The following is a 12,396-nucleotide window of genomic DNA, read 5'->3' on the forward strand; positions in this document are numbered from 1 at the left end:
CACTTCGAATATATTTTCCCATTCTTTCCTTACTCGCATTGTTTCCCATGAGCAGTCTGCTGTTAGCCTTATGGGATATCCTTTGCAGGTAACTTGGTATTTCTCTCTTGCTAATTTTAGTATTTTGTCTTTGTGGTTTTGGTCAACCTGGCTATAATGTATCTTGCAGAAGATCTTCTTGGGTTGATTCTATTTGGGGTCCTTTGTATTTCTTGGGACTGGATCTTCAAATACCTCTCTAGGTTTGGAAAGTTTTTTTCCAGGAATTTATGAAATAGATTATCAATGCCCTTATTAGTCTCTTCACCTTCTGGGATACCAATTACCTGGATGTTTGGACGTTTGATGGTATCTAGTATTTCTTGTATATTATTCTCATTTTTTGGGCTATTTTCTCAGTCTTCGTGGTGGATTTCTCTAAGCCAGTGATTCTGTCTTCTGCATCTGAGATTCGATCTTCTGTATGATCTAGTCTGTTTTTAATACTTTCAAGGGAGGTTTTGATTTCCTGTATTACAGCCTTCATCTCTAATAGTTTCATTTGAGTCTTTTTTATGGTGTATTTCCTCTTTCACATAGTGCAAGAATTTCCTCACCTCCTGAAACTCTTTGGCTCTTTTCTCCTGCGTGTTCTGAAGTTCATTGTCTATTTTCTCTTCCATCTCTGTTAGCTTAGTCACTATGGATATTCTAAATTCTTTATCTGACATCTCTGTGAGTTCCATTGTACTGTCTGCAGATGAAGAGGAGTTATTCTTTTCCCTTGGAGGAAAGGCATTTTCTTGCTTTCTCATATTTCTTGTGCCCCTAAGGTGATTTCTGGTCATCTGATGGGTTGTGCATTTTTTCCTAATTCTTGAAACTCAATCTGAGTGTTCAGTGGCATGCAGGAGGAGGTGATCTGCTATCTCTCTTCTGTTCCGTTTTTCACCCTTTGTCCATCAGGTTCAGTGGTAATTGAGGAATATTCTGACCCTAACAGTATTCAGATGTTTGGATAATGTTTGCTAAGACCTGTCTAGACACTCAGTGCATGGAGGCTGAGCAGTCAAGAAATGACATTAAAAGAAAAGGAAAATAAAACAAAAGAAGAGGAAAGAAGAAAAAAAAGAAAAAAGACAATAAAACATTTATATTTTCATTTTAAAAAGTAAAAAATGAAAACCACACAGCACTTACGCACGCCAAACAAAAGCAATATTTCACAGCTCAAGTTCAGTAGCCATCTCAAAAGGGCCTGGGTTTATGCCTCTCCTAAATGGGAGGAGGGGAAAGGCATGAATTAACAAGATAAAGAAGGGGCTTGAGTGCCCAGAAAATACCTTACCTTAAAAAAAATTATTTTTAAATTAAAAGACACAGGGAGATGCAGAGAAACAGAGAGAGACAGAGAGAAGGCTACAGAGGTTTTCCTACCACTCTAGGAAAAAAAAAATTAAAAATTCTCTCTTCAAAAATTGGGGCTTGGATTTTATTATATTTACTTGTTGTTTCATTTTACTTTATAGTACTTTATTCTTACTTATATTTGATAAGGATTTTGGCCATGATGGATTGGTCCTTCACCCACAGAGTCAGAGAGGCACTGATCCAGATTGCAGGGCTCCCTCTTTGCTTTACACTGACTCTGTGTGACCTTCAGTGCCTGTCCACCTGGCAGCTATGACCCCAACATGCTGTACAGTAAAATGACCTTGGGAGCTGAAAAATATCTTCATCTACATTCTTTCCTACAGCAAAATGTCTCGGCTCCACCCTGACCAATTAAATGAGGTGGAATCATGGCAGAGAAGGGCATCTGTATTTATTAAAACCTTAGAGTTTCTAATGTGCAGCCAGGGAAAGGAATCCTTCATGTGGGCGGCATCCAATCAATGACTACAGGTTGAATAAATGACTAAGACGTGTCAGCCAGCCAGCAGCAGGTGTTTATTACACAGCTGAAGCACACCTGACAATGCTGTGCCAGGTGCCGAGTGACACACCACAAAATCATGAAGAGGCATCAAGATTTCTAGTCTGATTTCAGAGTTCTTACTGACAAAGCCAACATATAAAAAAAGAGCACAAGGGGCTGGATGATGGTGCAGCCAGAAAACACAATGCTCTAAGAGGATGACCTACACGGGAATGTCCTGGGTTCAAGTTCAGAGACCTCCCTGAGTACGCAGGGATTGTACCTGAGGATCCTGGGCTGACTGAGGTTCAGCCCATGTATCATAGAATCACAGACTTCCTGTTAGGGATGCTGTCTCTTTCTCTTATAGAATAAGTAAACAAACTTTTTTTTTTTTTGAGCACAAACCAACAAACCTAAAGTATTTGTCCACAAATAAGTAACACGTATATATTTATTCACGACACAGAAATGGAGCCCATCTCCCTCTTTCTTCTTTTTCCTTTTTTTAAAGCAACCACCCTATCAAATAATACTTCAGCTAATGGGAAAGCGATCCTCTAGACTGGTGTCTCCTGGTTGGTCAAAGAATCCACTAGATGTCACTCGTGGTGACTCAAGGTCCCTCTGGCAAGCTCTGTCCAGCCTTCAAATTGACATCAGATCATTTTCCTTTCCAAACATGCCCCTACATTCCAGAGCCTACACTGAAATTCCTGCATATAAGGCTCAGAACAACAGAGGCATCTCACCTTCCTCTGCTCTTCCTAGCACCTGAGGCCCACCCCATTTATTCATTTATTCAAGAAAAATAAATGACAGCCAATTCTATATCAGACATTAGTTTCATTCACATTGTGATAAAACAATGGTGAGTGAAACAGCCATGATTCTGTCCTCATGAAATTTACAGTTTAATCTGAAAGCATTCCTCATTCTAATTTGTGTTTATTTATTAATTCTCCCTTCAGACCAGAAATTCTTATGCTGTCACCACACCCAAAATAAGAAAGACATTTTACATTGCATGCCACATACACACCAACACCACCTTCTTCTTCTTTAATGATAGAGAGTGCCTGAGTATGTGTGAGAGAGAGAGAGAAAGAAAGAGAGAGAGAAACATTCTCAACAGGGTCTCACACATGCTGTGATCCACCTCACTCTAGGCCCCAGCTCTTCAGGGGCCCACACACAAGCACCCAGAATATTTTCAGGTCAACACGGGGATCCAAATCTCTAGTCGGTCATGTGGCTTACAGCACTGTAGTCCTGTACATTATAGATTGTGTCATCTGGTTGGGCTACACACACACACACACACACACACACACACACACAATAACGCTTAAAGTTTTCACAACGCAATGCTTATCTGTGTGGTACACTTTGATATATTCTATTCTATTCTATTGCATTTAATTTTTTCAAAATACTGGTGACATCTATTGCGTAGTTTGGATCGTGTTCCGGAATTTGGTTCCTAGTGCAATGGCGTTGAGGGGTGCTGAGACTTTTAAGAAGCGAGACCTAGCAGGTAGTGATTGGATCATGGAAAAACTGTGCTCATGAATGGATTAATGCTGCCTTGTGAGATCCAGTGAGTTCCAGTCCTTTTAGAAGGACTGAGTTCCCATGAGAACAGGTTGTTATAAAGGATGGTGACTGCCCTCAGGTCTATCTCTCTACACGTGCCCACCATCCTCAACTTCTATTGGCCATATTGTGACACAGCTGGCATGATGCTAATACTATAGACTTTTCAGTCATCAAAATTTTAAGTAAAAGAAACCTCTATTTTCAATAAATCACTGTCTCAGGTGTTTCTGTTAGCAACACAGCAGTGAACTAAGACAACTACCAAACTGATTCCACAATCCACTAAAAAATCACAATCCTAAAATGAAAAATACTTGCCTTGAGGACAAGGCTATCTCTTACCTGTATTCCCAGTGCCTAGAAAATAGGAAGTGAAAAATATATGTGTCTTTTTAGAGATATTTTTGATATAGGACATAAGCACTTACTGGAGAGACAGAGAGACAGAAAGCAAGAAATCACACCCCAGAGGTGAAATGAGAAATCACCCTCCAGCAGGGATAGCCATGCTGCAATCTCTTCTCCATTCTTCTCTTGGGATCTTGGGCTTGTACGCACAGGTGCCCAAAGACATGTGTCTTTTTAAATGAGTAAAAATTGGAACTAGTAGATAATGTAGTGGTTATGTTCCTGAACTCTCATATAGCCGACTATGGTTGGAATCCCGGACCTGGAGGCTTGAAACTCACGTTGGGTGTGTGCGTGTGTGTGTGTCCCTAAATCCCAAGAGAAGAATGGAGGAGAAGGGACTGATGCATGGCCATCCCTGCTGGAGGGTGATTTCTCATTTCTTTCTGTTGGTCTCTCCAGTGAGCACATACACCCTATAGCAAAAATCTCTCTCTCTAAAATAAATAAACAAGTAAATAAATAAAAGAATGAAAATTATGAGGACTAATTTGTATTAATATTTAAATTAAGAAAGCTTAGATACAGGTCAAGTGGTTTATAATATGCCTAATTAGTATCCTAAGAATACTTTTAGGTGATACATAGCTTCTGCACTAGGCATTCATAAAAGCTCTCAACATAATGTAATATTTTGGTCATAGTCTGAGGCTCACATATCTCAAATTCATGTAATTAAATATATGTTCATCTTGGAAGAAGTCATAAGAAATGAACACTTCCAGATATAAAAACTTGTTTAAAATTTTAACAACTAGAAGCGCTTGATATAAGAGAGGCCCATAGACCAATGGTCTCCAAAATACTCTAATCTACAGAATGTGTGAATGTTACCTTGCATGGCAAAAGAGACTTTGCTGACACGATTAAACTAACAATTTTGAGATGGAGATATTATCCTGGATTAAGTGGGTGGACATGATATAATCACAATGGTCCTTATAGAAGGGGGAGGCAAGAGTGTCAGAGAGGACAGGAAGGATGATGAGAAAGAAAGAGGTGTGAAGATGCCATTCTGCTAGGTTTGAAGGTGCAGGAAGGGGTCATGAGCCAAGGAATGCAGGTGGCCTCTAGAACTGGGGAAGAGTAAGGAAAGAGATTCTCCCCAAGAGCCTCCCAAGAAACACAGTCTGCCGACATATTTTTAACTCCTGATGTCCAGAATTGTAAGGCAATGAATTTGTGTCTTCTTTAGCCAATAAAATCATGATGATTTATTACAGCAACAATGGGAAACTAATCCAGAGGTGGAGTAGATAGTTCAATGAAGTAAAATTAAAAATTCTCAAATCAGGGACCAGCAGTTGGCATAATGGCTATGTTGCTGGATTCCCATGTAATTGACCACAGTTTGAGTCCTGGACCCAGTGGCTTAAACTCATGCTGGGTGTGTGTGCGTGCGTGCCCAAGATCCCAAGAGGAGAATGGAGGAGAAGGGATTGCGGTGTGGTCATCCCCCCTAGGGGGTGATTTCTCGCTTTTTGTCTCTCTGTCTCTTTCTGTCTTTCTGGTGAGCACACGTACCTGATAGCAAAAACCTCTCCCCCCCCCAAAAAAATTCTCAAATCAGGAAAAAACATTTGAGAATTCAGTATCTGGTAAAAACAATGTAACACATAGTTGTATATGTATGTGTATGATAAATTATTCTATAAAGTGATTATTGGTATGTGAGGCCCCAGTTTTTACTCTTGGCCCACTCTGAAGAGATAGGTGCAGTATGGCAACCCTGTAGTCCCAGCAACTAGGGAGGCTAAGGCAGTAAGATCATCCCTCAAGGCGGCCTGGGTAAGAGAGAGAGCCTGTCTGAAAGAGCCAAGCAGGGTGGCATGCATCCGTGTTCTCAGTGACCTGGGAAGTTGAAGTAGGAAGATTGCAACAAGGCAAGACAGTCTAAAATACCCTCTTTACATACGCACGTGTGCACACGTGCACACACACACACAGAGATGGTATTGAGACAACTAGATAGCTATTGAAAAAAAAAGGGAGCTGCTCTCTATTCTCTTACACCAGAATTATTTCGAAGTAGATAACAGATTTAAACAAGCAGGACCAGCCAGTGATATGGTGGTTAAGGTGGCTGGATTCCATGTGGTCGACAGCACAGTTCAAGTCCTAGACTCCACAGCTTGAAACACATGCTGGGCTGTGTGTGCATGAATGCTCAGAATCCCAAAAGGAGGAAGAGAAGGAAGAGAGGGATTATGTTGTGACCATTCACCATGGGAGGAGCTTTTTCACTTTCTCTGTCTTCCTCTCCAGCAAATGCTCACGCCCTCTAGTAAGTTAAGACAAAGAACAAATAGTACCAGAAGAAAATATGGGTGACTTTGAAAGAGTTGGTGAATGCAATTAGTACACTTCTATACATTTTTACCCCAGCAAGTGCACTTCTAGGAATTTAACTTAAACAGATGGTTTGTTATGCGTACAAAGCTTTATGATGAAAATGTTCTTTAGAGCATTCTTTGTGATAGCAAAGAACTGGAAACAGCCTAGATATCTATTAATTAGAAAAGGTTAAATACATTACAGTACAGCCCTTCGAAAGAATGATATGCATGGAATAATGTTAAGGAATGATTCTCATACATATATGCAAGTGAAATATAATGAGTATAGCATGATAAAGAAAAAAGATACACATTAAACTTACATACACAGAGAAAATTCTGGAAGCTTATACAAGAATTTGTTCATTGTACTGACCTTTGGGGAGTGGGGCTGGGAGTAGGAAGAAGTCTTAAGTTTTTAAATCTTAAAATTTTTTTTTTTTGGTATAGATCTTGATCTCAGCATTGCTAACTTGGGTATTTTGTTGATACTTAGCAAAAAAAAAAAAAAAAACCATGAAAGACTTGCTGGCAAGTGAAGAGAGAGAGAGCCATGTTGACAGAGTGACAAATTTGGGCCAACTGCCTCAGAGGTATACGCTCTCTGATTTTTAAAAATAGTTTGTTTTTCTGTTTTTTTCTTTTTTTTTAAGTAAAGCAGCTCTGTGGTTAAAAAAGGCCCAAGCCACAGAATTCTCAGCTTACTGGAAAAAATATACAACGTTCTTTAAAATGTTGGAATTCTTTAAATTTGCTTGCTCTGTTTTGCTTTGCTTTAAGTTATGAGTGAAATTTCAGACAGGTGAAAAAATGAAATCCCCCTTTGATTGTCTGGTTAAGGCAAACACATATCCTACTAAGGTTTCCAGTCAGAAACCACCGCATTGGGGCTCGGGTTTGTTGGAAAGCCTGTGTACCTTGTGTGCCCCACTTCACCAGCTTAGGCAACAATAAAATGTACACTGCTCTGAGGATCGCCAAGCAATTGGAAGCTAACTTCCCTTTGGAATTTTCCTGAATAGGTATCTCCACTGACCCAAAGGGGTCCTCCTAAGTGTGTGATGACAAGATGGGCTGTGAACTGGCCATAGTGCCTGGTTAAGCTTCTCCTCCGTGGAGGCTGCCTGAGGTCACTGCCAGGGCTCAGACAGCCTGGCTTGGCTGCCCAGACTGCAGCAAACGCCTGTTCCCTTGGACTGTAGCTGCCCAGGGTTAGGAGAGGTCTGACCATCACACACACAGTGCAGAATGGCCAGCCCTTGCCTGCCAACACCTTTCAAGTGTGGACACAACCCTTGTTCTCACTCTCTCAAAGCACTGCCAGGGGCAGGCTGCAGACAAGAGAAAAAAATCAGGGTGGAAAGCAGTGCCTGCCAATATCCAGTAACATTCAAGGCCGCTTTGAAGTGGGGAAAAAAAATCTCGCTGACTCCCAACTGTTAAATTATTTTAATTATGTTTCTTAATTATGTGTAAACATTAGATTAGGTATAAATTCTGTATTCTTTCAGCTTTCTACAGCCATGAAACTAAAACAATTTTACAAATTAAATTGATAAAATGTACAATTCAATTAATATTATGTATGTAATGTGGTGGATGATGTTGTTTTGCTGAAATGAAATTGTCCCTTGAGATGAGAATATGGAGCTCACGGCTACAGTACAGGCTTTTTTGTTTGGTATGCTTATAATTGACTTAATTACCCCAACCAACATTCTTCTCTAGTTGAATTTCTGCTAAACTTTTGCTCAGTGTGCTATGAGGATGCTTGCCCGTCACTTAGCCAGAATGCTGTCATTTCCCACAAAAAGTTGTGTTTTTTAAAAATATTTTATTTATTTATTTATTTAGGTTTTTGCTATAGGGTACGTGTCCTGGCCAGAGAGGGACAGTGAGTAGGAAAGTGAGAAATCACACACACACACACACACACACCCAGAGGGGATGGCCATACTGCAATCCCTTTTTCTCTATCCTCCTCCTGGGATTTTGGGCATACACGTACACACACCCTGCATGATTTTCAAGCTGCTTGGTCTGGGACTCAAACCATGGTCCACCATGTGGGGGTCCAGCACCTTAACAACCACATCACATACTGGACCCCTCTGCAGGAAGTATTCTATTCTTTTCCCATTAGCACAAGAAACTAAAGTTATAGTTGGTGCCACATACAAAATCGAGTGCAGGTTACAAGGTGGTCATCAGCTAATCAGAAATAGGCATCAGGATATATTAATTTTTAAAAGAACATCATTTAAACAACAGCAAAATTTTACGTATTTTTATGTAGAAATGTGAAATAAGTATTTTTAAAAAGTTTCTTTCTTGCATGAGTAATAGAGACAGAGACAGAGAGAGCACACACAGCAGAGTCTTGACCGAGATCCACCCTGGTTTTAGCCAGACCAGATCACGAGCATGTGTGAACATGGCATGTTCAGGGAAGTCTCTGGATGCAAACCCAAAACTTTTTCATGTAGGTCAGCCTTGCAGAGATTGGTATTACCACTACCACTGTCCAGTCTCCTACAAATATATTTTCTCAGACTCCAGTGAAAGGAACAGTGGTCTATATCCTTGCTACTCTAAGAAGGCCAGGGACCAGGGAGCTTGTCAGAAATGCAGAGTCTCAGGCCTCATTTCAGACTTAATGGATTAGAACCTGCACCGTAACAAGATTCCCAGGTGATCTGTATGTACACTTAACTTTGGTAAGCACTGGTTTATTATTTCCCCATTCAGTCTTCAACTGGCTCATGTGGAGATGGGGCACAACTGCCTTTTTTTTTCTTTTCGGGAGTGTTATTTCTTCCTCACTTTCTAGGGGGTTGGAGGTGGACAGATTCAAATTTCTCTAAGAATGATGGCGCATATGGGTGTCTCCAAAGGACTTATTCTGGTGACTTCTACAAAGGATGTTTCATTGAGAAACTTCTCTATCTGCTTCACACGTATGATTCCTTTTATATGAAATATCCACAGGAGGCAAATCCACAGAGGCAGAAACTATTTAGATTAGTGGCTGTTAGGGAATGGGGGAGGAAGGAATGGAGAGTGACTGCTAATGGTATAGGATTTCTTTTGGGGGGATACAATTATATGGTGCTAATAGTCCCATGACTTTGTGAGCATACTAAAAATGGCTACATTGTACACTTTAAAGGGTGAATTTTCATAACTGTGTGAATTATATCTCAATTAAAAAATGGCTTCTCTATTTGAAAAAAAAAAAGGGTTTTCTAAAGAACAGTAGATGAATATGAAGCTTATGTTTATCTAAAGGGCTCCTCTTGTGGCGTTTCCCAAAGTCAAAGATGTACCCCTGTTGTCTCTAGTAATGATGAGACTCCAGTTATATTATAAGTCAGATTTATATTTTATAAATGTCACTGTGGTTTGAGTGGGGTGGTAGGAATGGGCTGAAGAGGAAAGATGTGGAAAGAGAAAGATAAGCTAGAAGACTGTTAGAAAGCCCTATAGGGCATCAACAAGAACAATATAAAGACTAGTATCATCTAGAGACAAGCAAGATACCAGATTTGAAAGGTGAGGAAATGCCTACTCTGTTTCAAGTACCCCCCAAAAAATCCTACCCATTAGAATTTGAAGCATTTCATTGTTTCCACAAACTTTGTGTGTGTGTGTGTGTGTGACTAGGGAGTCATCAAGCTTCAGAGGGAATACAAGGAAGACTAAGACCCATCCTTACCCTCTAGCTGTAGTGGTAAGAGCCACACAGGGCTAAGTATTGTATATCTCAGAGTAGCTCAAAAAGAGGATTTCGGGCTGACTGGGTAGCCTAGTGGTTAAGAGAGCTGGATCTCACATGGCCAACCATAGTTGGATGTGACCTTGGTGCCGTGAAAAACATGCCAGACACATGTGTGTGCATGCTCCAAATCTCAACAGGATGAAGAAATGGAGAAGAGACTGTGGCATGACCATGCTCCATTGAGAGGTACTTTCTTTCTCTCTGGCAAGTCCATGATCCCTAGTAATTTTTTTTTTAAAGTAAAAATGCAGATTTTGGAAGTTTCCAACACAAAGTAATGACAAATGGTTGAGATGCTGAGTATACTGTGACCCTGATTTAATCATCACATATTGTATTAAACTGAAAAACCACACGGTACCTCCACAAATATGTATAATGATTATATGTTAATAAAATAAAATGCACACTGTGATTAAAAACCAAAAGAAGTATGAAACTAGAGTTATCAGTGTCAAAGGAGAAAGAAATTCCTTCTTACTTTGGGTGACTGTCCCACCTCCTCCTTTGGTTGGAGGATGACTCAAAGTTGACAGGTGGAGATGAGGTGAAGACCATTTTAGTAGTGGCAATAGCAGGAACAAGGGCAGAGAAAAGGGAGAGTAGAGGCAGGAACGCATATTTAAGGAAGGATAAATAAGCACAAGCTAGAACAAAGATCTGGTAAGAAACCTAAGTAGAGGTGAAGTAGGAAAAATATGGAATGACAAATGGTCTCTTTCCAGTGAAAAAATCTAGGGACAGGGCGCAGGAAGTAAGTCGATAGGCATTGCTTTCACAGATATGCACAAATTGCTTTGCTTGGTAAACAGTCATTTTGTTGGCTGGGAGAGAATGAGATTTTTCAAAGAACGGTTTTATGAAGGCAGGCCCTGGTAGGGTGCTGAAGCTAAGGGCAAAGAAAAGCAAGAAGGCTTCTGGTGACAGGAAAGAAAGGACACCGACAAAAATGAGGCAAAGGAAGAGTGACGGTTCCCAAATCTCTCCCTCAACCATATCAGCTGAGACGGTCCAGACAGACAGTAGGCACCTGTCCTATCACCGATGTTAGGTGTAACAAAATAAAATGTTAGAATGCAAACGTCTAAAAACCGTGGTGTGGCAAGACCAGATACCTATTTGTTCTTATAATGAATCCACTGAAGTTTAAAAAGCACACCGATTCAGGCACACAGAAATCACCCATGTGTTTGTTTTGTAAATGAAAGTTGTTTAGTTTTTTTTTTTTTTTTTTGAGCCTATATTTAAAAGAGGAAGTGATTCAAAAAGTTTACCCCATGGGAACCAGCAGTTAGCGTAATGGCATTGTCTCTGGACTCCCACGTAGTTGACTGCAGTTCACGTCCCGGACCCGGTGGCTTAAAACTCACGCCAGGCGCATGTGCGTGCGTGCCCAAGATCCCGAGAGGAGAATTGGAGGAGAAGGGACTGCGGCGTGGCCAACCCCCCTGGGGGGTGATTTCTCGCTTTCTGTCTCTATGTCTCTGTCTGTCTGTCTGGCCAGCGCACGCGCCCTATAGCGAAAACCTCTCCAAAAAAAATGTTTACCCCAAAAGTTAGATCCTCTCCTAGCACTGAAGTTGGGATGACCTGGGGCCAGGAGGTCTGGCGTTCCCCTTGAACACTTGGGTTTCTCGCCCTGCCAGGTCCCTTAGTTCAGGAGGTCCAGCAGGGCATTCCTAGCAGCCAACCCCGGCTCGGTGCTCCGCCCCCTTCTCCCGTTCGACGGCCCAGCCTCCCCTAGCCGGTCCTCACGAGCACCTGCGTGTCGGTCCTCGCGAGCACCTGCCTGCCGGTCCACGCTCCGGCTGGTGCAACCTCTTCTCCTTGCGCTAGCCGGGAGGGGGTGGGGGTCGGCCTCGCCTCTCGCGAGATCGCCTCCTGTTGCTGCCGCGCCGCTCCTGACCGCTGACTGGTGGCGCCTGCGCAGCCGGTTGCTATGCTGCGGCCCGGGAGACGGGGTGTGCTTGAGGGAGGAGGAGACGGAGGAGGAGGAAGAGGAGAAGGAGGGGGTGACTGAGCTCCTCTTGCACTCTCACACACAAACGCTGCCCAGGATTGCCCGCCCGCTCACGCCGCGCCGCGCGCTCTTCCTCTCCTCGCGGCCCCCCACATTGTTCTCGCTGGACTCCTGAGTCCCCCGGGGCTGGAAGTGGGCCTGAGCCGGGGACCCGAGAGACCCGGCTGTGGCCGGAGGGTCGGCGGTTTGGGGCCAGGCCCCCTCCCTTCCCCCACGGCACTTTTGGGGGTGTGGATTATCTCATCCCCGCAGGGAGGTGGGAGAGGGCGCCGCTGCCCGCCTCCCCGCCGCCTCCCCGCGGCGCCGGCCCGCGGCAGCCCCGCAGTATGAGGTGGTGCTGGGGTCTCCGTGCCCTGGC

Source organism: Tupaia chinensis, unplaced genomic scaffold (assembly GCF_000334495.1).
Source record: "Tupaia chinensis unplaced genomic scaffold, TupChi_1.0 Scaffold147282_1, whole genome shotgun sequence".
Classification (NCBI taxonomy): domain Eukaryota; kingdom Metazoa; phylum Chordata; class Mammalia; order Scandentia; family Tupaiidae; genus Tupaia; species Tupaia belangeri.